Genomic DNA, 24357 nt, shown 5'->3' with positions numbered 1-24357 from the left:
ATCCTTAAATAAAATTCAAATACATACTTTTTTATTATGAACTAACTGTATCTACTACACTATTGATTAACGTAAGTCATTCCTTAAAAATAGTATTAGTATTCATTAAAAGGGTCTCAAAATTTTTTCCTCAGTAAAATGTTTTATATTACCAAAACTAATAAAATAACATACATACATACATATCTGTCACGCCTGTCTCCCATTAGGGTAGGCAGAAACAATGGAATGCCAAATACTTCGATTCAAACAAACCTCTTTCGCTTCTTCCACATTCATCAATCTTTTCATACACGCTCGCCGGTTACGGGTACTAATAAAATAAATTAATAAAAATTTGAACAAAAAGAACAACCTGTATCTGTACTAACGGTACTATCTGTTAACTGTCCACTCTTGAACATTAGCCTTCCTCATAACGGGAGTTTTGCTAGTAGTTGCCACGCTTGGCAGACGGGTATCAACCGCAGTTAGGCTTTTAAAAAAAGGCGCTGTTGCTTATCCCTCTACAATTAAGTTCTCTTAGTCGCCTCTTACGACATCTACAGAAAAATAAGGGTGGCCTATTCTATGCCGGGACCACACATAAAAGTGTGATTAATAAACTTAGGAATAAAAGTCCTAAGTACGCCTTCTGGTCACTAAAGAAAGATGTCAATGACCGGTTAAGAGTAAAGAGGCTTATAATAGCTTATACGGCTTTAGCTTACACATTTCACCGCCAATTTTTACGCTTCATTGACTGTCATGAAAGGCCCTAAATGTTCTGCTTACATCTAGACCTAATTAATGTATCATATCCTTCTTCATAATGGTTCTAACTAGTGATGTGCCAAATCATTACTTTTTTAGTAATCGAGTATTTCAGTACTCATTAAAAAAAACCATCGAATCCTGACTCGAAAATGAAGTCTCAAAAAAGTAGTCGAGTACTTGTTCGAGTCTTCACACTCGAGTTAATTATAAATATTAGATACTAACTACATCTCGCGGCTTGACCCTCGTGAACCAATATGTGGTTGGGGAAGCACTGGACAATTAACTGCTAAAATGGTGAATGATGAAGATGATTAGGACATAATGAGAATGTAAAGAAACAAATAATTGACTCGACCATAAGACAATCTACCGTTATCCAATAGTAGTACAAACTTTACTAACAATGCATTAGCAATCAGCCATTTTACTAATCATTATAATCATATCAGCCATTAACTGTACACTGCTGAACTAAACCTCACCCATAAATTAGGTTTTCCAATAGTTACTACGCTTGGCAGGCGGGTTGGCAACCGCAGTTAGGCTTTGATGATGTTTAAAGAAGGACGCTGCTGCCCATCTGTCGACTATTTAGTTCCCTTAGTTGCATCTTACGATACCCACGAGAAAGCAAGAGATGACTCATTCTATACCGGAACCACAGGGCGATTAGGTAATGTTTACTGATAATTATGCCATAATTTCAACAATACTTGATCTCTTTTCATTATGTTCTATCGAAACAATCTACGTTATATTAGCTATAATATTACAACAAACAACAAAACAAACCATAGACTAAAATAAATATTAAATATGTTGTGAATTTAATATAGACCTCCTATATAAGAATTCTACGACATATACTGTGTATGTCGTCAAATTCTTTGAGAAAAGTAAAACCTGAAAAATTATGATGATTAATTTGATATTTTATTAAGAAGAATCTTATTCTGTACATACCTAATTTAAGAAATATCAAACAAGATAGTGACTTTACAATAATATTTAGATATACTATACCAATATGGAGAATTAAACTCTATTAAAAGCAAAAAAAATACTTTATCTGTTTAAAATCGGTTCAGAAGATCAATTTAAAGAAAGTAAAAGAAATATCCATTTAAAAGATATCGCAAAATATACACTCAAAAAGACATTGATCAATTAAGAATCTCCTCCTTTTGTAAATAAAATAGAATTGAGGACTGTTTCTTTTTGTAGCCGATAGAAATAAGAGTATTTATGCAGGCATACTTACTTGATTTATTATTTGTACCTTTCACCATTTCCATTTTACTTCCCTTATAAATGTACCTAACATTTTTGTTGCGTATTTTTCCATTATTTAACCAGTTGTATCTCAACTAATTATAACTGACAAAAAAGTTAAGCCAGCGTACAAAAGTAAACAACACTCGTTGGTTTTAATTACTATTACATTGATCCCATTATCTCTTTAATGAACGCTCGGAACGGGTTTGAAATGCTTTTAAGGTCTTTAAATGTACCTACATTCGCTATGTATTATAATTATAAAATATTATTAACATATTTTTATAAGGTATCTTTTTTATACTATGGTATCAAACAAACATACGGCCCGACTGATGGTTAACGGGGTTACCGTAGCTTATGGACGCCTGTAACACAAGATATGTCCCTCGCGCGTTGTCGATCCTTAAGAAACCTTATTACGTTCTTTTTGAAAAACTCCAAGCTGTAGTCTAGGAAAACCCTCGGCAGGAAGATTATTCAACAACCAGATCGTTTGCAAGCTAGGAGCAAGCTACTCTGAAACCGAGCATGATCATTTTCGTTTTACGGTGTTAGGATGGATTCCCTGTCAATGGCAAGCGTTACGATGATAAAAGGTAGCTGTAGGCATTATGTCAAATAGTTTTTCAGTATACAATCCGTTATACAAGCGGTAGAAGATGCACAGAGAAGCAGTCTCTTCTTAAAATAAGTGGCTCAAAACCACCTGTTAGCCTGAGATCGTTGACTATGCTTATGGTACACATCTGAATCAAACCAAGAGGACTAAACTGGTATCCAAGAACTCTAAAGTGAGAACAAATAGTACTCCATATGGGAACATTTTATTGCGCCAATATTATATCAATTTTTGAATAGTTTTCAATAAATATGGTAAATATTAGCAGTCTCTCTCCCGGAGTGAACTACTACTTCGCTTTATTCAGCACTTCGAGCTTTTTGAACGCTATCTTGACCTTGTCTTCCTGCTGAGTACGAAACTCAACTGTTGCTGTAATGTCGACATCACGAATTCTAATGTTTTTAACAATGATAACGGATATGTTCAGAAATTTCGAAACTACAGCAAATAAAGTTCTTTTAGCGATGAACGCGCAAACTTATGTCTTAGTAGGGTTAAATTGAAAAAAAAAAATAGTGTAGTCAAATCGAAGAATTCGGTAAGAATACTCTTGATTTTAGACACATGCTCTTCGTGGTTTATGCGTTCCCAGTACTGTCATCCGCACAACAATGAATATCGACTGTAGTCAACAAAGGCGTAAATCCTATTAAAACGAATGTTTGTAATGATGAATAGATACATAGTGGATATGGGTTTGTTACTCTTTTACGCAAAAAGTGCTGAACGGATTTAAATGTAATTAAGTCCACGAGTAGGTTATACCTTGACTTAGTAAATAGGATACTTTATATAGCGATTCATGCAGATGAAGCCACGGGATAAAGCTAGTTACTTATAAGTCGATTATTGTCTTTGATTGGTTCAGTCACTTTGTTTTGACTATTTTCTAAAGCAACTCTGGACCCAAATTAATTTGTTAACGACTTCTAAGTAGATGTGTGTATTGATAAATATAACTTGTACATGAAAAAGAAATATCTGCTTTAGTAATACCTTCAGCTTTTTGTTACAATAATTGTATATGAAATTCTGCTAGAACATAATCCAAATAATGATTACATGATCCGATATTTAGCGGAGTTAGACGGTTAATTAACACGAAAAGCCTGAAGTATGTGTACGTAGGTACCTTTAATGAACTTTCAAAATATTTGTACTTCACTGAAAGTCACAGAGGTATAATTAAGTATATAGATAATATTTTATTAAATGAAATATATATTAATCTATCCTGAGGGATAGATAAGAAACAACGCTTTCAATTAATTAATACAATAGTCTAAATTGTTGTAACAAATAACTATTTTTTAGCTTTTTTATTATTTATTATTAGTTCATCTGAAAATGAACTGGGAAATGGTAATTATTCTAATTATTATCTTGGAAAACGTACGCAGAAACAGCATACTCTTATTCCTCCAGCACCCTTCCACTATGGAACAATAAGGCGCAGGGAACAGTTTCACCCTTATATGGTTGACATTCGTACTAACGAAGCTCTTAGTATGAAACGTTTCTTATATCGTTAAGAAGCGGAATTCTCTTCCAGTGTCTATATTTCCAAATCACCTTAGCATAGGATATTTCAAAGCGTGAGTTATTTGAGTTTGCCTATAACACATTAGATTACATCGTTACTTACACAACGTTACTTTATTGAGACTGTTGTCACACGCTTAAATTGAAAATAAGGAAACAAGACTGACTAGCCGTAACATTCGTTCGTTACATTCGATTAATTTCGCGGAATAGTGGTATAAGTCTCTCAGATTCGATTTTCATTAGAGTCATTTTAAAATATTAACTTCTGTAATAAAGTCATGTCTAGAGATCCGAATTACACAGATTTTATTTTTATTATCCCTGGTTAGTTTCGTAACACAAGCTATTTTGGATTTAGGACATGACAGTAACATTGTACAGCACTTTGTGATACACATATACGACGCGTTTTTTGGAGTAAAGGAATACTAAATACGCCAATTCATACAGCTCTTTCCTATATATATATATATATATATATATATATATATATATATATATATATATATATATATATATATATATATATATATATATATATATATATATATATACGTCGTCTCTACTCATACTAGCTGTATACATATTAATATGTCATATCTGTTCATTCATCTTCATCCATAATCTTTAATTAATAATTAAACCAAGAAATCTCCTCTTAAATCCTTATCACTATCATTCAATATTTATTGCAGCTATTATTTTTCCACTGCTGGACACAAGCCTCCCTTATAAACTATCATTAATCACATCATCAATACACCTGACTAATTACTCTACGTCTTCATAATCATCATTATTAATACATAGTATTTCTTTCATAATATCCATGTTAATATACTAAATTATCCAACTATGTTATAAATACTTTTGTAGTTCATTTATTATTGTGGCAAGGTAGCTATATTAATGATGGTGAATAGATTTTGCACTTATGCGAGCTCGCGACTTAGTCTAATGCCAGCTGCTCCGGAATCATTAATCATAAGACGAAGACATCTTACCTCCGAGAATAATAACCTGTTTTATTTTCATTGTAACTCATTCTCAATATTGAATCTAAAAGAATATCGCAGAGAGCACAATTTTCATTGTCTTCCAACAATAATATCAAGCCAAATTGATGTCACTTTGTGCATTCTGTAAAATAATGATTTTATTAAATTATTCCCTACGCGGCGAAAGTCGTCAAAGCTCTTGACTTTTTAATATACGAACCAAAGATAAATCAAATGTTGACCCTTAACATAGTCCATTGCGGCAAATAGTCATTTCCTGGTAGGAATGAGAAGCGAAAATTGCATCTTGATACCGGAAAGCGGCTACCGCAAACAGCCGAGCTGTGTCGTCGTCTCACACTGTCAGAATGTCGTTTAACGACGATGTGCTTAGATAAGAAAATTATTTTATACAATATTTTCGTCAAAATTTAACATCATGATTCCTACTAATATTAAAATATGAAAGTTGATAAATATGTCTGGATATTTAGATATTTGTATGATTGCTTCTCATTCACACTTGTATGGCAGAATAAATTTAAATGAAATTTGGCATATGACTAGATTATATCCTAACTACTCTCTCTTTAGACACTGTGTTTGTATAGAATACATTAAATGGCAACACATGCAAGCAAAGCTTCAAGAAACACCTAGTATTATATTTTTGGATTTTATACAATAAATTTTGATATAATTTAGAGCACATATAGATCTTAGTTAAGCTACATATAATAGAACATCATTCATGATTATTCACGCAGACATTTCACAGATTACAAATGTTAAAATAATAAAATTAGTTTAATTTGAGAAGTTCAGAATCGAACTATTTTAGAACGATAGATTTTGAATTGAACGAATGTTATATAGACACAAAGGGTCTCGGTGCTAAGGGTTAAACCCTCAAATGTTTCATTGTGTGGTTTTCACATACTATACAATAATATGTTGTGTTTGGACCAGATGGTCAGAAATTTATATTTTACTAACATTATAAAAGCAAATGTTTACCTAAATGGTTTGTAATAATTTAATAATTATTATTTATTTAGGTTACACTTATTTAAATCCATTTTAAATAAAATAGTTTAATAATAATAATATAATTTATTTGCTGAAAAACACGGTATACAGATGTTAGCAATAATACGAGTATGTTAGGAACAGGCGTGTTTTGCCAAAACAATGGAATGCAAAATTTTAATATTTATGGTAACTTCTTTTCTACTAAATACTACTACTACTAATACTATAAACAAAATATTATTTATGTGCTTATAAAGTAGAATTATTCTTTAGTCCAACAGCCTTCTTTAGTCTTTAAGTAAAACAGATCAGCAGATACTATATAATATTTACTAGTAAAACGCATCGCATATCCGAAGATAATAAAAAAAAAAATAGTTTATCATTTTCGATTGGCTTTAAAATATCACTCTAAACTCAATTTAGGACATGGAATCCAAGAATAAGTCAATTAAAATGTTTACTGCCAATAATTACTTTAAATTGTATTAAATACGAATTCGATGTTCCTGTTTCTTCAACGTTAAATATCTCTTACTATTGTTATTTCTTGATATCTTTTTACAAGAACTGCAGTAACAAAAAAAAAACGTTAAAATAAAATTTGACGTATTTCTGAGCATCAATAAACCCTTTTAGATTAACCCTTCCTCAACAAGAATGTTTTATAAAAGTATACCCAAAATAACGTACCGTTTTGTTATAATAAATGGGTAATTCAACAGGGGTACTTGGTTAACTTGGTTAAATGGACTCTGGCATCCGATTTTAATTAAAACCTTTATAAAATGTTCTCATATCCTTTATTAATCCTACCAAATGGTTAGAGTTTTATGCGAATCTCCTGAGTTGAATTACTCATACCGTAGCTATTCATAAGGACATCAATTTGTGAAGTAGCAATGTGTTATTTCGTTCTGAGAGATATGAAAGGAAGTACCTTTTAAATTGACCTTTCTTCAACAAAAATTGTCTTTAACAGTGCACCCAAAATAATGTATTAAGGGTCATAGTGGGTTAGGGGTTTTTATAAACGAAAATGGAATGGTGCGCGTGTCTATGCTAATGATATACTAAGGCAGAACCCCAGTGAGAGGTGATAGATGTGGTTAAATAAGTTAGCCTATAATTAATTTAGGAGAAATTAACCACAATAGTTTCAAAGAGGTATGGTATGTACACCTGATAGAGTATAATTCCTGCTCTTTCCGCTTGGTTAAGGGTATAAACCAGGAAACTTATATATGTACTCTACACATTCCTGGACTGATTGTTTTTCTTGGCGGAGTATTCCTCGTAGATGTCTACGAGAAATAGTCCACCATGGTATACCTTAAACATAAGTTAATAACATCGCATCGAAGATCCTGTTAACTGCTCACTAATATGCTGCTATGATTTTATTATAGCAAAAATTTGTCCATTACCTTAAAGTTGTCTTGAAAAGACTGTTTCAGCAATAAGACCGCCTTACTGTACTTGTACAATTGTATCGTCATATTTGTTAATTGTCTTGCTTATTTCCTATATTGTATTATGCAAATAAAGTATAGTCATTCGATCATTTATTTAATTAACTGTCTTGCATAGCATAAACTATTACGAATATTAAACCTTTACGACATTGTGATCAATAAGGTTCTATTTTGACACAATATATAATTGACAAGTATAATAATTTTTAATTTGACATTGTTTACCATTTTATTCGAAATAGTACAGTACACTATTACTATTACAGTACACTATTCTTTTTAAATTTATTTTATTGACGTAATTTTATGTATAAGTTAATTTTGCATCCCAAAACTGGCTGAGTGTATAATGATGTAATATTTACATTTCCATATTGATTAACTACGTTTATTGCAAATAATAATAATTATTATTATTATTTAGAGAGAGTTTGCGTATATTTTAAACACTGTACTGCAGTTATATGGTCTCGGAGTAAACAATTAATTACTGTTTTATTTTAATATTGTTCATTACTTTGCACCGTCAATTACATTTTCTGTTATTCCTTTCTACGGTTCACTGGTAAATAACGCCATATGGTGTTAAGTCCGCCATTTACACTTTCTAGGTGTATTAAAGTGTAATAAATAAACAAATAAAACAATATCCCCTTTTTATTGTCATCATCATCATCATGTAAGCCTTTAACTGATCACTACTGAATATAAGAATAATCTCATAGGAATAAATAATAAATAATCTCATAGATAAAAAAGGTTTTGCCAGTAGTTGCCATGCTTGGCAAGCGGGATGGCAACCGCAGTTAGACTTTGGTGATATTTTAAGATGGACACTCTTATAGTAGTCCACATTTAATATATGTTGTTCCCTTTATCAAAGACAAAATGCAGAAGAGAATTAGAAATTTTATATTAAATAATATCAAGAGTTACAGCCAATAAAAAACGATGTTACCATATTTGAATCACAATAATTGTAAAAAGAATTGCTGTTTTTCTTTACTCATTTCTTTGCTTGACAACAAACCGACGATATTTCAGCGAGGCAATATTACGGGTCAATAAAGCCAGGGGCCGTATTATAATTCCCGTTACGTGGCATTTTCCGGGATTATCAACCAGGCATGTGGATTTAAAACCATGTTTAATCCGTATAAATAGAGCTTCGGTTTGATCATTTATCCGCTCTGTTCGCTTCTGGTTAGCATTATCAATATTAGCTTTTCCGTATTTGTTATCAAAATCGAAACAATCAAATTCCATCGATCTTTCTTGGAAAGGCAGAATCGGCGCATCATTGACAATGAACAATGAAATCCATGCGTCCCATGGGAAAATCTGCGCTGTCTTGACTCGGAATCTACAATATTAATCAGAAAGAATGAACAGAATACAAAAAATATAAAGTCACTTATAAGAAAATTATTTTATTGTTAATTCAATTTATTGAATATTAGCATTTAGGCTCGAATACATTATACAGACTTTCTTTATAATATATTTTTGTAAACAATATTTACTATTATATATTTATAAACAACAATAAAGTATAAGATTTTTTTTAATTCAAATTATTCTTATATTTGTAGTTATGTTTAGTTAATTTTTTTTTATCAGTGACTGCGTACATAATATTTATAGGTAAGTATTTTTCCATTTACTTACCTATAAATATTATTAGACTTAATGATCCAACGATGGGCAACAGTGTCCCTCTTGGAACATCACCAAAGCCTAATTGCGGTCGCCAATCCACCTGCCAAACGTGACAAATTGACAAATTTTCCCTTATGAGAAATGAGCATAGGTTCAGCAGTTAAAACTTAACGGCTAATATAATAATAATAATAGAAATTACTAATAAATGATGTATTTATAATATTTACATATGAACATACAAATTACCCAGTTTCAGAGTCATTAAAACACATGACTATATCCCTTATATCGTCCATAGACTATGGTAATGACTTACTATTAGGTGGACGATAATAGGATGTGATCCGCCAAATGGCTATTATTTATCAGTTATAATGTAGGTCTGAAAATGGTATATAAAAAAAATTATTCAAACGACGAGGACATTTGTATGGCGATATCACGTTTATAGTGTTTGTTAGTATAACAATTACAATAACTAAGTAAATTCTGATACGTTAGTGTCTATCTGCAAATCTAAAATTTCAATTTGATTTTACAGTTAATTTGTAGATTTTTGGGACCAATATGAACTAATATAATAATAGATCTGAGTAAAAACTGCTTTAAATTTGTTTATCAAGTGGTCAATAACCTATTACCACGGTAAGTAAGAGAGTTTTTGAAAGTATGCTAATAGTTTTGTTAAATAATTAATTTTAATTATTATGTTAAATAATATTTATCAGTTTCTTTTTATTGTCACTTTTAATTTATTTATTTTATGATTATTAATTATATTTTTTTATCCTTTTTTAATTACAATTTAAAATTTTAATTTTAAAGATTATAGAACTTCATAATAGACTTCACCATAATATGCCTGTAGCCATGCTCAGGGTATAATTTAAAGAATTCTATACATAGTTGCAGGCAAGGAATTGTTTGTACTAAGGGGTTGTTAGACCCATTGCTAGCAATATTTGGTATATTGCTAACAGCTTGACCTCTCCCTTGGTCCCTCCTGGAAACTATCGTGTGAAATTACAGATATATTTATCAATCACGATGGGCTAAGTAACCTGCTTTATCATTTTCACCTATCATTCCTCACTGGTGCCTCGCCAGCGTATACTGTTAGCGCAGGCGGGATTACCATTTCATTACCATCTATTAAAAAATGTATCTATTGATTGATTCATTTTTCTACGTTTTAATTTTTTTTTTTTTTTTTTTTTGTAATACTTTACCTCCTAATTACCATAAGTTTATGTAATGTATAAAGGAACTTCTAAAAAACATTTACACATTTGGTCGTTGTTGTTGGTGCTATTTAAAATTTTAAACAAAGGCGACGACCTTTTTTATAGGTGACTTTTTGTTTGAAAAATAAGGTTACGTGAGGGTAGGAATCATCTATATGAGCCCCTATCTAAAGTACAATTTTAATACCTAACGTATAATTACTATGATTTCTGAATTAAGAATACTATTATTATAAAGAGCAAAAAATTATGGTTTCTACTGGATAAACTCGAAAATTAATTAAACATTTTTAAGGATTTTTCACCTATAGCATATAGAATAGAATAAATATAATATAGCCGTACCGTATACCATTTCAACCATTAACTGTCCACTGCTGAACTTAAGCTTTTCCCATAAATTGGGGATTTTCTAAAAGTTATCATGCTTGGCAGGCGGGTTGACAACCAGAGTTAGGCTTCGGTGATGTTTTGAGAGGGACGCTGCTGCCCATTCCTCGACCAAGTTTCCTTCCTTAAAGTTTCCTTAGTCGCTTACGACAGCCACGGGAAAAAAGGGATAGCCCGTTCTATTTCGGGACCATATGGTGACAAAATTACAATAATTCAACTTAATATATAAAATACTAATTTATCTTTCTATCTATACGTGCGAAGTTAAGACGGATCGCTAGTTCAAGATAAAACAAAATATTTTTTTTATAAAATTAATAATAACTAGTTCTTTTTTTTTTTTACATCACAGGGGGCAAACGAGCATGCGGCTCACCTGATGGTAATTGACTACCACCGCCCATAGTCACCCACAACACCTACGGCATTGCAGATGTTCTGCCGGCCGTTTAAAAAGGAATATGCTCTTTTCTTGAAGGTTATGTTGTCGTATCGGTTCGGAAATTTTTCATGTTTTTTTATTTATTTTCTTCAACATAATCATACCAAGCGCTTAAGTTTCAAAATGGGATATCTTGTTTTATAAAATACCAAATAACGAACATAACTGTTTCATTTATGTTTTTTTTTATGATTCTTTTGAAACAACAATTAGTGCTTATGTATCGGTTTCATACACACCGCTTCACATTCCAATAGTTATGGGTTCTATTCCTGCACAATACAAGCATTACCATTCATAATTATGTCCGCTTGTATTGATCTGGGTATTTTATACCTATATGCAATGACTTAAAAAATAAAGTATTTTGATTATCTAGTACCCAAAGTACAAACTGCCTTATTTAGGACTAGATTAATTCAATCTAGTCAAAGATTATGACCAGTAGTATATATTTATTTATATATATATATATATATATATATATATATATATATATATATATATATATATATATATATAAAAAAGCTACTCTACATCTCATTAACCATATAATCAATCTTCATTATAAAAAATATCCATTTTAATTTCAATTAAAAGAATTTTAATAAAGAAGTCATTTTGTCGGATATTAATTATAATTTTAATTATCTTTATTACTTTTGTACGTCGCATGCACGACATATATATATGAATAAAAATACGTTTTAAAAGAATTATTCTATTTTTAAAATTACAAATTTAGAGTATTTAAAAACCTAACTGTATGCTCATGTTTAAACAAGGTCCATATAATTGTAAATGGATCTATTTGATTTATGAATCGTTTATCTTACTAAAGCAAGCAAGTGTGCAAAATAACTTTAGTTATTACCGTTTATATCAGTTTATTATAATAATATAAAACCTCAGAATATATAACAGTAGTGAAATTAAAATACTAGTAACTTTAAAATGGTGTACGTACCCAACTATTAGTTGCGGCTAAAGAAATAACAGATGGCGGAGTTCGTATTATCTATATTGCTTCTATTAGTCCTAGCCTGGGTAGTCGCGATAGAAGTGTATTTGAAATTATGAGATTCGGGTTTTGTGACTATAGATAAATAGAGAGATATTGAACGAGGTCTGAACTCGGGTAATCGCCTTGCGGCTTTCTCGTCTACACCAAATATGGCAGTATATAATAATTATAGCTGACATTATCATTTTATAGTTGGATGAACTAAATAACAAATAGGATATAATCACTATATTACTCACTTTGAAGAATATATATACAAAATCATAGTTTTAGAAATTTTTGGTTAATAAATTCGCCCATTTATTACCAATAGAAAATGTGACTCTCTCTTAGCGTCTTAACGACTTAACCAGATACTATGAAATTTGGTACGCATATACTTTATAGGATAGATATACTATATATATATATATATATATATATATATATATATATATATATATATATATATATATATATATAACATATATATAAAAACTATTTTCCTGTATACATAAAAATATTACTTCAAATTTCTTTAATTTAGAACACGGAATCATATAACTATAAGTAGCTTCAATCGATGTAACATGAAAGTATAATCTATAGATTTTTAATATAATTAATCAAAAACCGCTGCGAAATTTGTGCTATACTATGGACAGAAGAAAATATGAATCGTTTAGAAATTGTAGGGTGAGTAAACACACATAATATTTGATAGTCAAGAATGAAGGAAAACAGCATGATACGTGATACATTGCCTTCAGTTCGTTATTTAGATGCTTTCCTCAAAGTTCCCTCCTTTTCTATCAAGCATCGTTTGCGCGTTCATTTTTCCTTATGCACATTATCTTGCACAGCCTATGCTCCTTACATGACCGCCCATAAAAAGGAGTCTAATTTTGTTAGGGATCTGATATGTATCTACAATTTGTGGGACATTTAAGCCAGGGTGATCAATTTTTAAGGGTGCAATATACCCGATAAATAACTAGGAGAGCAGAAGTTTGCAAGAAGTGTTAGCATTAAATAGTTTTTTCAGTTTGGTAAATATGTGTCAAGTAAATTTTGAATTTTTATTAAAAAAGCTTTTTTTTTTCATACCTACAACTTAGAATGGCAAAATATTTGATGGTCCACAGCCCATTTGATAGATAGTGATAACTATTGTTTATAAAAAGTATCATGTATTCCTTTATGACATCCATAGTATGTTTTACGCGTTTTTGAGGACTAATATATTATGCCTCTGTATTTTGTAATTTTTCTGCTTACTCTTTAAATCGAATCACAACCATGCAGGTAAAGCTCATTGGCGATGGAAACAAGAGTATAGTAGAAAGATGCTTGACAACTTTGGTAAAGTAAAGAAAGAATGAAATTATAATTTAGTGCTTGATTTAACACTTATTTAACAATAATCAAAAAGAAAAAGAAAAGTACTAAAATGGTTCAGCTATATGCCATGTTCTTTTGAACATGACGCTGATTTTCAGTGGCACCAATTTGTTAAAGAGAAAGCACCACTTAAAACAAAAAAGAAATACTGAACTGAGTTGCTAAAAATAAATAGCGTGTAAAGTACAAAATTAATAATATAAACTTCAGTTTAGGAGGATCTTAGATAAACGTGATGCATTTGTGGCTAGATATGAATTTAAGATATATATATGTAAATAAATAATAATATAAAATTATATTAATAATAATATTATAAAATATATATCCTCATATTATAAGTAAATAGTATAATTATTTTTTTTATATTCGTGTTTGAGCACCATACTAAATTATCTATTCAGAAAGAAATAATTAAATGTTCAAAGCACGGTTGTTAAAAAAATTTGTGCTAAAATAGAAATAATTCAATGAAACAGGCTACGAAATTCGAGGAAGACTGGTAACACCATTAAGAGAGATAGATAGGCACAAAACCGAAGAGACAGCCGAAATCGCGTACTTGCCCAGTTTTACTCCTGCTGATTTATAAGTCAACAATACTGTATGTTATGGGTATAGTTTGCCTCACCATTTCTCCAATGTTGGTCAAACTACACTCCATCTTCGGGACTAAAACAATGTCTACAATCTCTTGAGATAAATTATCTTGACGGGCCGATAAACAGATCTACACAAATGAAATAGTTTCCTATAGCAATGTTTTATTATATTTTCACTTTTGATTTATATTTCATACAATGTACACGAAATATCATAAATAGATATGCTCCACAAAAAATAGCGATTCCAATTGTGACAAAATTAATATTAAAAATGTCACGATTTAAATTTAAAACGTATAAATTCCATTACCCAATAATTATATTTATAAGAGACACATTAGATTTAAAAATATCGTGGTTATAGGTACTGGCAATTTTTCCTCCATAAGAAGCTTTGCCAATTATACTAGTATCAATCGTGATAAAATTAATAAAAGATCAATACAGAAGTACATAAACGGTATCGATTACAAAAAATATAATTAAAATTGTTTCAAAATATTATTTATGATTATATACATTAATATAAATCGCTTAAAAATATAATTGAACGGCGGGTAAACATATACCATAACTATTTCAAAATCGCCTACTTCTCTGCCTACTTTATAAGATAATCAGCGTAAGAAAAGAAAGGTAGGAACATATGTATAATTTAATTATTTTGGTAACAAAATTTTAAATAAGTTTAGTTTACTCGGAGAAAAGAATCAATTGCAATTTTAATAATGTTCAGAGTAAGTAAATACTTAAAAACTAATTAGTATCATCTTATATTACTAATATAATATATAATTAGACGATGCCTTTAGATGGGAGATATAAAAAAAAATCTTCTTAATATGAGTCTAATAAGAGTAAAAATAGATAAATAAATCATTTTTAGAAATTTTGTCTAACTGTCTGTATGTTTGTTCTGGTGTTATGCAGAAAATACTGCACCATATTAAATCCTTCTCTTCATAGTTGTATTTCTAAAGATTTAACTGTATGTATGTATCTAACTATAATCTGGTATAAGTTTTATTATTATACGCCATCTAAAATAATATACTTCATTGCTTTTCCTACTTCTGAAATCCATATATACGAAGTAATGGGTAAAAATATAGTTCATCTATAAAACAAATACGTAACCAATAATTTTACTAAATCTCTGTTTCAGCTAATGATTTTATTACAATATAAATTAATAATAATAATTATTAAATAAAATAATTGCATTAAAATTATTTTTTACCGATTACCGGATATATACTAATTGTTATTAAAATTAAAAATATAAATTACTTCTACAATGTGATAATTTAATAAAAATAATTTAAATATTTCGCGCTACTATAAATTTTGAGGAATTTCTCAAAAAAAATGTAATATTTCACCAAATACTTTTAATTTTATTATAATTGTTTGATTTAAGATCACGATATGATCTTACTAACAACAAGGTTCTAACTTAGGTTATAATTTCCACGCCCTGTGCCTATAATTACATAAAATATCCAATTTTATCGAGAAATGTTAATACTAAACTTACCTCACAGTACTTCGAAATCACATACGAGTCGAAAATACACTACAATTCATTCACGAAACTACAATTAATTCACACACGAAACTATAAATCCAAAAAAGCCTTCAACCTGTCGCGCGCTTTTCTACACGAAAAATCGAATTTTCCTTGTTCAGCGTGGAAAATGAACGAGGATCGTCCGTCAACTGAATGTAGGGACACCACACACCACGCGCGTAGGTCCCAACTTTTGACGCATGCGTGGACACCAAGATGTCAGATGTTCAAACTGTTTAGTCCTTGAAAGAGCTTTTGTGATTATGTTCAGTGTTATTATCCTACATTCGTGTGCAGATGCAATAAGAAAATTTATTCCACAATATTATATGCTAAATAAACAGTTGTTTTAAGAAGGACTCATTTTTTTCTCTGGATATTTAAATAATGAAATATTCATTGACTTTATAAGTAATAAAGTTGCGCTATATATTTTTAATGATCTATACTCTTATTATAATTATATTATTATTCACGACATACAAAAGTTTAAAACAGTCTTTTATCATTATTCAGTAATTATTCATTATTTACGAAAACGCTGAGAATTATATCCGAAATTGAATAGTTAGTAAAAAAAGATATTTATTTTAGTGTTATTACTGTTTTCTGATGAAGTGCTGTAAAAAAATATTAGAGACAAAAATGAAAGAGAAATACAATTAATGGGCAAAGCTCTGTAGGGTAACGAAGATATGAATAAATATCACTCTAAACTCGACGGCACTTGGGCGATATTTTTTTATTTCACGAACCAATGCCGTTAGAAAAGACATATACCGACATTCGTAACAAAAGAAACAAGCTTTATACTTGTACATAAGATTTATTACAAAGTATAAACAATATAATAAGATACTGAGAAATTCATAAAACAGAACGACAACTGCAATTAAATGACATTGCAATATCTGACACAAAGGGGCCTCGCTCGACATATTAGCCGAGACACGGGCCGCGGCCCTGGTTTTTATGAGATCTTTACTTCCATTTTATATTAGACTAGAAGAAAACGACACTGCAATGCTCGCGTAAAGCTCGTTCTTCTGTTCCCAGGGGTATCCCCAAAAACCCTTCCGCAGTAAATGCCTACGTTGCATCAAGCATTGAAGTACTTCGGTGCAAATTTGAAAAGTTTTCAGCCTTTATTGTTCCCGAAATTTCGTGATAAATTAGTGAACTTAATTGTCTTATGTAGGTATGTAGATTTCGTGTGGCGGCGTTTGAAACTTTGTATATATACTTTGTTCAGATACAGATAATATAATAATTTCCACGTTGACTGATAACATTTATTATGGCCGTGTGGTCCCGGCATAGAATAAGTCAGCCCTTCCCTTTTCCTGGGTGTCGTAAAAGTCAGCTAAGGGACGGCGAGGGATGGGCAGCAGTGTACCTCTTAAACATCTCTAAAGCCTGACTGCGGTTGCCAATCCGCCTGCCAAGTGTGGCAACTACTGGCAAAATCCCCCATGGGAGAGGCTTATGTTCAGCAGTAGACGGTTAAAGGCTGATATGATGATCTACATATATAATGTTACTAGAAGCTTATCACTCACCTGCCGTTTCATCGACCACTAAATGGTTAATATTCTTTTTCTTTCGCTTACATGCAAACAAAAAAGATTTCTACTTAAACTAATTTGTCCAATAGCACTTCATAATGGGATAATTACAACCTACGTCGTCCTAAACAACTTTCATTAATCCTGAATAATTAAATATGACAGCTTTAATGAATTAGAGGGAGACTTCATACAAAGTCGTCCGCACTGGTTCGTCATCATCATTATATCAGCTATTAACTGCCCACTGCTGGGGGGAAGGGGGGAGGGCTGCCAGCTAACTACCGTAGTCAAGCTTTTAGTGATGTTTTAAGAGGACCCTGCTATCCATTCCTCGACAAGTTCTCTTAGTTGCCTCTTACAATACCCACGGAAACGACAGAAGTTTTGTATTAGTTCTTCTGTCTTTTTCTCAGCAACTACGATTACGTTATAGTACCAGCTGTGAACTGAACAATAATAATAAAATTAATGAGTACATATTAATCTGCGTAACGATGGTGGTTTGTTTGCTGCAATTTTGGATTTAACAGTCGGCGAAATATGGGCATTTCGTGTATTACGTTCACTACAGTAGTAACATTTATTTAATGATATTGATGACCTTGTTAGAGATTATAGTCGTAAGCATACTTATTAATTATTTTTATTTTATTATGTTCTAGGACTCAAGATCTCCATGTCATAAATGTTTGTATCATTTGAGTGTAAGTATGCACAGATTGCAATAATTATTTGCCATCAGACGGGCCTCAAGCTCAATTGCTACCGTTTTATGTTCGAAAGGCAATATTTTGTATTTGACTTTGTAACTTTGATTTATTAAAAATGGTGCTCTTATTATAATAAATAATTTGATACATTTGACCTCTGCAGTTAATGTCAATAAGTCATCGTATCTGACCTATAAATAATTTATAAGTTAGCTCGGGCCTTTCATTCAAACTGAAGTTTTAGACAATAAAGTTATTTAAACATATTTTTACTGAGTTCAACATATTAAAGTTGTTGGAGTGTAAATAACAAATATTATATCTAGATGTCACCTAATATTATCAAAAAGTTAAGCAATTAATGAAGTTGTCGACGATTAATACCAAATTGCAGACCAAACCTCAAATATAATTTATTTATATAGCTTCTATTTACTACTTCTTTTACTAGATCTATTAAATAGTTTGAATAAAAGAAATTTGTATAAAAGTAGTCTGTGAGTATTTCTATGTCACTCGTGTTTCTGTCTTGAAGATGTGCTTGCATAACTGTTTTTCGATTTGAAGGATGGGAAATTTAGCGGCTAAGACCATAGATGTTAGAAAAAGCAACACATGAAAGGTAATTTTGTTATGTCCATGGAAACTGTTCTTATTTATTGGTAACAGTAGAGTACTTTCCATCAAACAAGCCGTCAGCTTGTTTGCCATTATAAGTTCTCCTAATATAATAAATGCGAAAGTTTGTAACGACGGATGGATGGATGTTTGTTATTCTTTTACGTAAAAGTTACTAAATGGATTTTAATGAAAAGTATAATTTATAAACTATCTAATCACTATATAGCTAGTATTACATAATAAAGTAGGTATTTTAACAAAAAGTCTATATATTTAAATTTCGAACAGATCTCCGATGAAGGCAGACCTTGGTACTATGAGCTACTAAATTTATAAGGTTTAATATTTTCACACAATATGGTACCTGATTCTTCGTTCGCATCTTTCGTTCATTTGTTGAAGAGACCTCAGGCATTTCAATTTCCGTTAGTCACAAAACCATTTGAACAATATCGAGACTTAAATTACTTTTATATCTTCAATCACAAACAGACTAAAGCATTATGGATATTTTAGTTGATCGATGGATAAGTGATAAAAATCTAGATTACTTTACCTAAAAGAGGAACAACGTTTCCAACAATATAAATCGCCTGAAAGATTTTCACGACATTGCTTCAGAGATTTATGCGCTATGTACGAACTTAGGTTAGGTAAGATAAAATGTGTTTAAGGTATCGATCTCGTGATTTATTTGTGTATTGAATATGTTTTGGGGTTTTGTACATTGCTATAGTAGTGTCGTTGAAATTTGGTAATCGGTTTTTGTATTAATCTTTATTACAGTTTATTAGGTTTACTTTTTTTTAAGAGTTTCGAATGAAAATGAAAAAAGCACTCATGATGTGCCATATTTCTTAAAATAAATAAAATTTAATTTAAAAAATTCCTTTACATTCATTACCACTGATTTTTACTTGTTTTTTTGTAAATACCATTAAGATTTTTATATTATTATTTTTATACTGGTGGCAAACAGGCATACGGCCCGTCTGATGGTAAATGGAGTTACGGTAGCCTATGAACGCCTGTAACATCACGCGCGTGTTACTGCGTTGCATTGCCCTTTTTGAAGAACCCCATGCTGTAGCCTCTTGGAAAAAAATATGTCTTCGTCTTATGTAAAAAATACCATTTTCCAATCAACTTAGACCTATTTATTGATTATTTTAAGATTATACGTATAAAGCGAAATTTCTATTAAACTGTGTAACATGCAGAGTAGCTTGTTCATGGCCGATATTAGAATCGCCACATAACTGCACTCAACTATAACACAGTTGCTTTGAATATAGACAGCTAATCCGCACATATGAAACCGACAAATATATTCAGCAAACTTGATGATATCACCTAGTCGCTCATACCAGAGGGAGACTTTGTGCAAAAGTCGATTGCTTGGGTACCTCTGTCCCATTCGTGTTTCAACCGTGAAGCAGTTGTGTTTGCATGACTGTGTTTCAGTTTGAAGGGTGGGATATGGCGTGAATTTACTGGGTACAGAAAAATAACACCTGAGTCCTCAGGAATGGCAACGCATGGGGGGTATCATGGGCGAAACAGTATACTCTGTTATGTCCATGATACTGCTCATGTCTATAGGCGAAGGTTACCACTTTCAATGAGGGGGGCCGTCAGCTTGTTTGCCATTCTAAGTTGTATAAAAAAATTGTGTTTCAGTATACAGATCATTTATTCATAATTTACAAAATTACAAATCCAGTTTCAGTTACTCCCATAACAAATTTATCATGTTCTATTCTATTTCAGAGAAAATTGAGTTTTATATAATAATAATTAAAATGTTTAAATTTTGCTTTTTTTTAAGCAACTTTGAATGGCAAACAAACTGACGGCCCACCTGATAGAAAGGAGCGACTGTCGCCTATAGATAGCAGCATCATGGACATAACAGAGTATACTGTTACACCCATGATACCTAAATGAATCAGTAAAAAATAAATTATAAATTAATATTAATTGAGAACAATAATAATCACACCACTTCAAACTGTAATTACATCAATAAATTTCAGAATTAGAGATTATATATTAAGTATTCTACGTGGTAAGTACATAAAATACCCATTTCATGTCTTTTAAACGTGTTTGAATAATAAATACCTTAACACCCTTTCCAAACATTCATCATCATCATTTCAGCCATTATTCACTGTCAGTCCACTGCTGCCAATAAAATGCCATAAAGAACGATCCGTGATTGACCTACATCCACTGACTCCTAACAATGCATTTCCAAACTTCACTTCATCTATCATCTTTTTTTTGATGGGTAAAATGGTATGTCCCCTGTGCGCTAACGTACGCTAGCGGGACATAAGTTAGGTGAGAATGAAAACATGTCACCCATCATGATGAATTCATCAGAATTAACCATGATAACTGCGAAGATCGACCTGGTTGAGTATATTGCTGGCAATGGGAATTTTAGTCCCCATTACTAACAATCTCTTTCCCCCCTCTAGTGGGGGGTCGTCCTACACTTGTCCAACAACGTCCTGCGTTTGCCCGTACGCGGTCGCCACTCAAGAACCTTTCTTCCACATCGGTTGTCGGTTCTTAGAGCTATGTGATATATTCCAAACATTCACATTTATACTATTAGTATCAGTAAAACTAATAAGATTTTCTAGTAACTGCAAAAAATATTTACATTCATTTCTTAATTTATTAATAATTTATGAGTTACGTCACGCAATGTTTGCCAATTCTGCGACCATTTTGTTATTGATTCCATTTCAAAAAGACAAAGGGTCGATTATTATTTGAATGTATATCGATATATACACTATATATACACAAAATAACAAAGGATTCAGTATCAGTAAAACTAGTTCTACTATATATATTCTACTATATATTGTAAAACAGAATAACAAACTGAAAAATCCTTTCTGTTCCACTTGTAGAACAAAACGAACTGAAATATCCATTATATTCTAGTAAAAGAAAAAAACAAACTAACAAATCTGTTCCTTCCTACTAGTAGAACAAAACGGACTAATAAACCAAGTTCCATTAGTAGAAAAGAACGGAGAGGGAAATTATAATAATTTGAATTCGATTTGTTGAGCGATTTAGTTCTACTATTTTTTATTTATTTTTTTATATAAAAACATTATGACAAAATTAAAATAATATATATTTTTTTAAAAGTACTTATAAATAGCGAAGACTTGTAACTATCATCTTTATAACTTACCGGCGATACGGCCCGGACTTTCACGGATAAATGGAATTTTCATAAATTACCTATATAAATACCCTCGTTATTGGCTGATAATTTAACTTTATACAGGCGAAAAAATGCTTAAAATCGGATGAGTAATTTTGGAGTTTATACATTACAAACAAACAAACAACCAGATCTTTTCTCTTTATAGGTAATATTACTATAGGCTTGATTTATATCATGATTTTTTTAAGTATATAAAATATCTTATGTTAAGATATAACCTATTTATATACTAAACTCCATTCAAATTAGTTCAGTCGTTTAACCGTTTATTATTATATCAGTCATTAACTGTCCATTTCTAGACATAAGGTTTCGAGAGACTACAGCATGGGGTTCTTCAAAAGGTGGGTAAAGAGGTTTCTTCAGGGTCGGCAACGCACGCGTAATACCTCTGGTATTGCAGGCGTTCATAGGCTACGGTAACTACTTAACATCAGGTGGGCTGTATACGGCTTATTTGCCACCTCAGTGATATAAAAAAAATCGTTGCCACACTTAGCAGGCGGGTTGGTAAACGCAGTTTGGTTTAAGTGATGTTTTAAGAGAGACGCTGCTGTCCATATCTCGACCATTTAATTCCCTTAGTCGCCGTTTACGATACCTACGGAACTGAAAGGGATGGACCATTCTTTGCCGGGACCACACAGCATTATTTATAATATTAGTAGGATATAATTCTCTAATTAAAATTAAAAATACAATTATATCTGTACACACTTGTAAATTACATTGTTAATGCATTTATAAATATTGTGAGCAAGAGTGGACTTATCTCTGACAGAGGTCTCTTCCAGTCAACCCAATATAGTTGGAAAGCATGTCATTAGTAGGCAACTAAAGTGCTACAACTATTAATATGCAGAATACGGATTACTATTAACAATAATCAATATATAAACAAATATACACTTAAATGAAATAATAAAATATTACATAAATACATATACCATAAATAAATATAATACCTACCTACTTATATAATAAATGTTAAAATAAAGTAATGTACTATCTACATCAAAAATTAGTTATCAACTTAAAAGAAATAGAACATGCTAACATGACTAGATTGAGTTTATATATCTAACGCCGAGAATATATGGCAAAGTGTTGGAACATGCTCATGAATAAAAAGATGCAATTCTGTTCTAATATCACTTCCAGTTGGAATGCAATGCTGTGCTTGCACATTAGTATGTAATGTTTATATTGTAGATATTAGATTTTACTCGAGTTTACATTCGAATTAAAATTTTTATATATAAAATGATACCTAAATCAATATTGTATTAGAATGTGTTACTTTTTAACTGTCTATCAAAAAGGGCAGATTTCAAGGCACTTTCTTCCAGGCACAGCCATACTTTGAAATCAACTTCCAGTAGTATTTCCAAACCGATACGACATCGTGACCTTCAAGAAAAAAACATATTCATTTTAAAAGACTAGCAGCATACCTTTAATGTCTTTGGTGTTGCTGGTACTTACGGGTGGCGGTAGTAACTTACCATTAGGTGTACTATATATTATAAAAAAAAGTAAAAACAATCGAAACGGCAAATACTGATTTTTATGTAAGTACGTACACATAGACAACGTATTAAAAAATTAACATATAATTAAAAGTAATATTAAAGGCTTACTGCCGAATATTTTATACTTGCAGCCTGTGGTTTGGTTATAGGCAAAGGGCTTACGAAGCTTTTCCCGTTTACTACAATAATACTTTTAGGGTGTTGAGGCTCCTGTGTTCTGTAGTAGTGCATGAGATATATTTTCGAAAGAACATACGGACCATAATGCAAAAAAGTGCGGTATCCTTGTGTCGTAGGGTTTGTGGAAGTATCAACAGCATCTTAGATCTCAGCAGCAGAGAAGCCGGAATCTACTCCAAGAACACTGTAATGCTAAGCTCTCTTACGAGTCCAGTGCAGCTGGCCCTGCACAGAAATATATTAATTAACTAACGTTATCGTTTTAATATTGTACTTTTTTAAATCTTGTACTAACGCGATATAGATTGTAATCTGAAGTAAATAAATAAATAAATTAGATATTATAACACTATACCCTGTAATTCCACAACCATAATCCTATCTTCAAAGCGTAATAGCCATTCAAATATAGTTACTTGGTAGTAGAAACACGAGTGGGACAGAGTTACTCTTGCAAA

General features: G+C 31.2%; 1 protein-coding gene across 2 annotated transcripts in view; it reads right to left on the bottom strand.

The window, feature by feature from the left end:
* LOC113514151 (dopamine D2-like receptor) overlaps nt 1-16194 on the bottom strand; it is a 309488-nt gene extending 293294 nt beyond the window's left edge. For both annotated transcript variants that reach the window (XM_052894722.1, XM_052894723.1), the window contains exon 1: nt 15997-16194. The gene's annotated coding sequence lies outside the window, so the exon portion shown is untranslated. The remainder of the gene's footprint in view (nt 1-15996) is intronic.
* Between the last annotated feature and the right edge of the window lie 8163 nt (nt 16195-24357).

The sequence above is a fragment of the Galleria mellonella genome, unplaced genomic scaffold, assembly GCF_026898425.1.
Source record: "Galleria mellonella isolate WM207_F2 unplaced genomic scaffold, CSIRO_AGI_GalMel_v1 utg23, whole genome shotgun sequence".
Lineage (NCBI taxonomy): Eukaryota > Metazoa > Arthropoda > Insecta > Lepidoptera > Pyralidae > Galleria > Galleria mellonella.
Note: the sequence above shows the minus strand (reverse complement) of the source record. Positions and strands in the feature narration are given on the sequence as shown.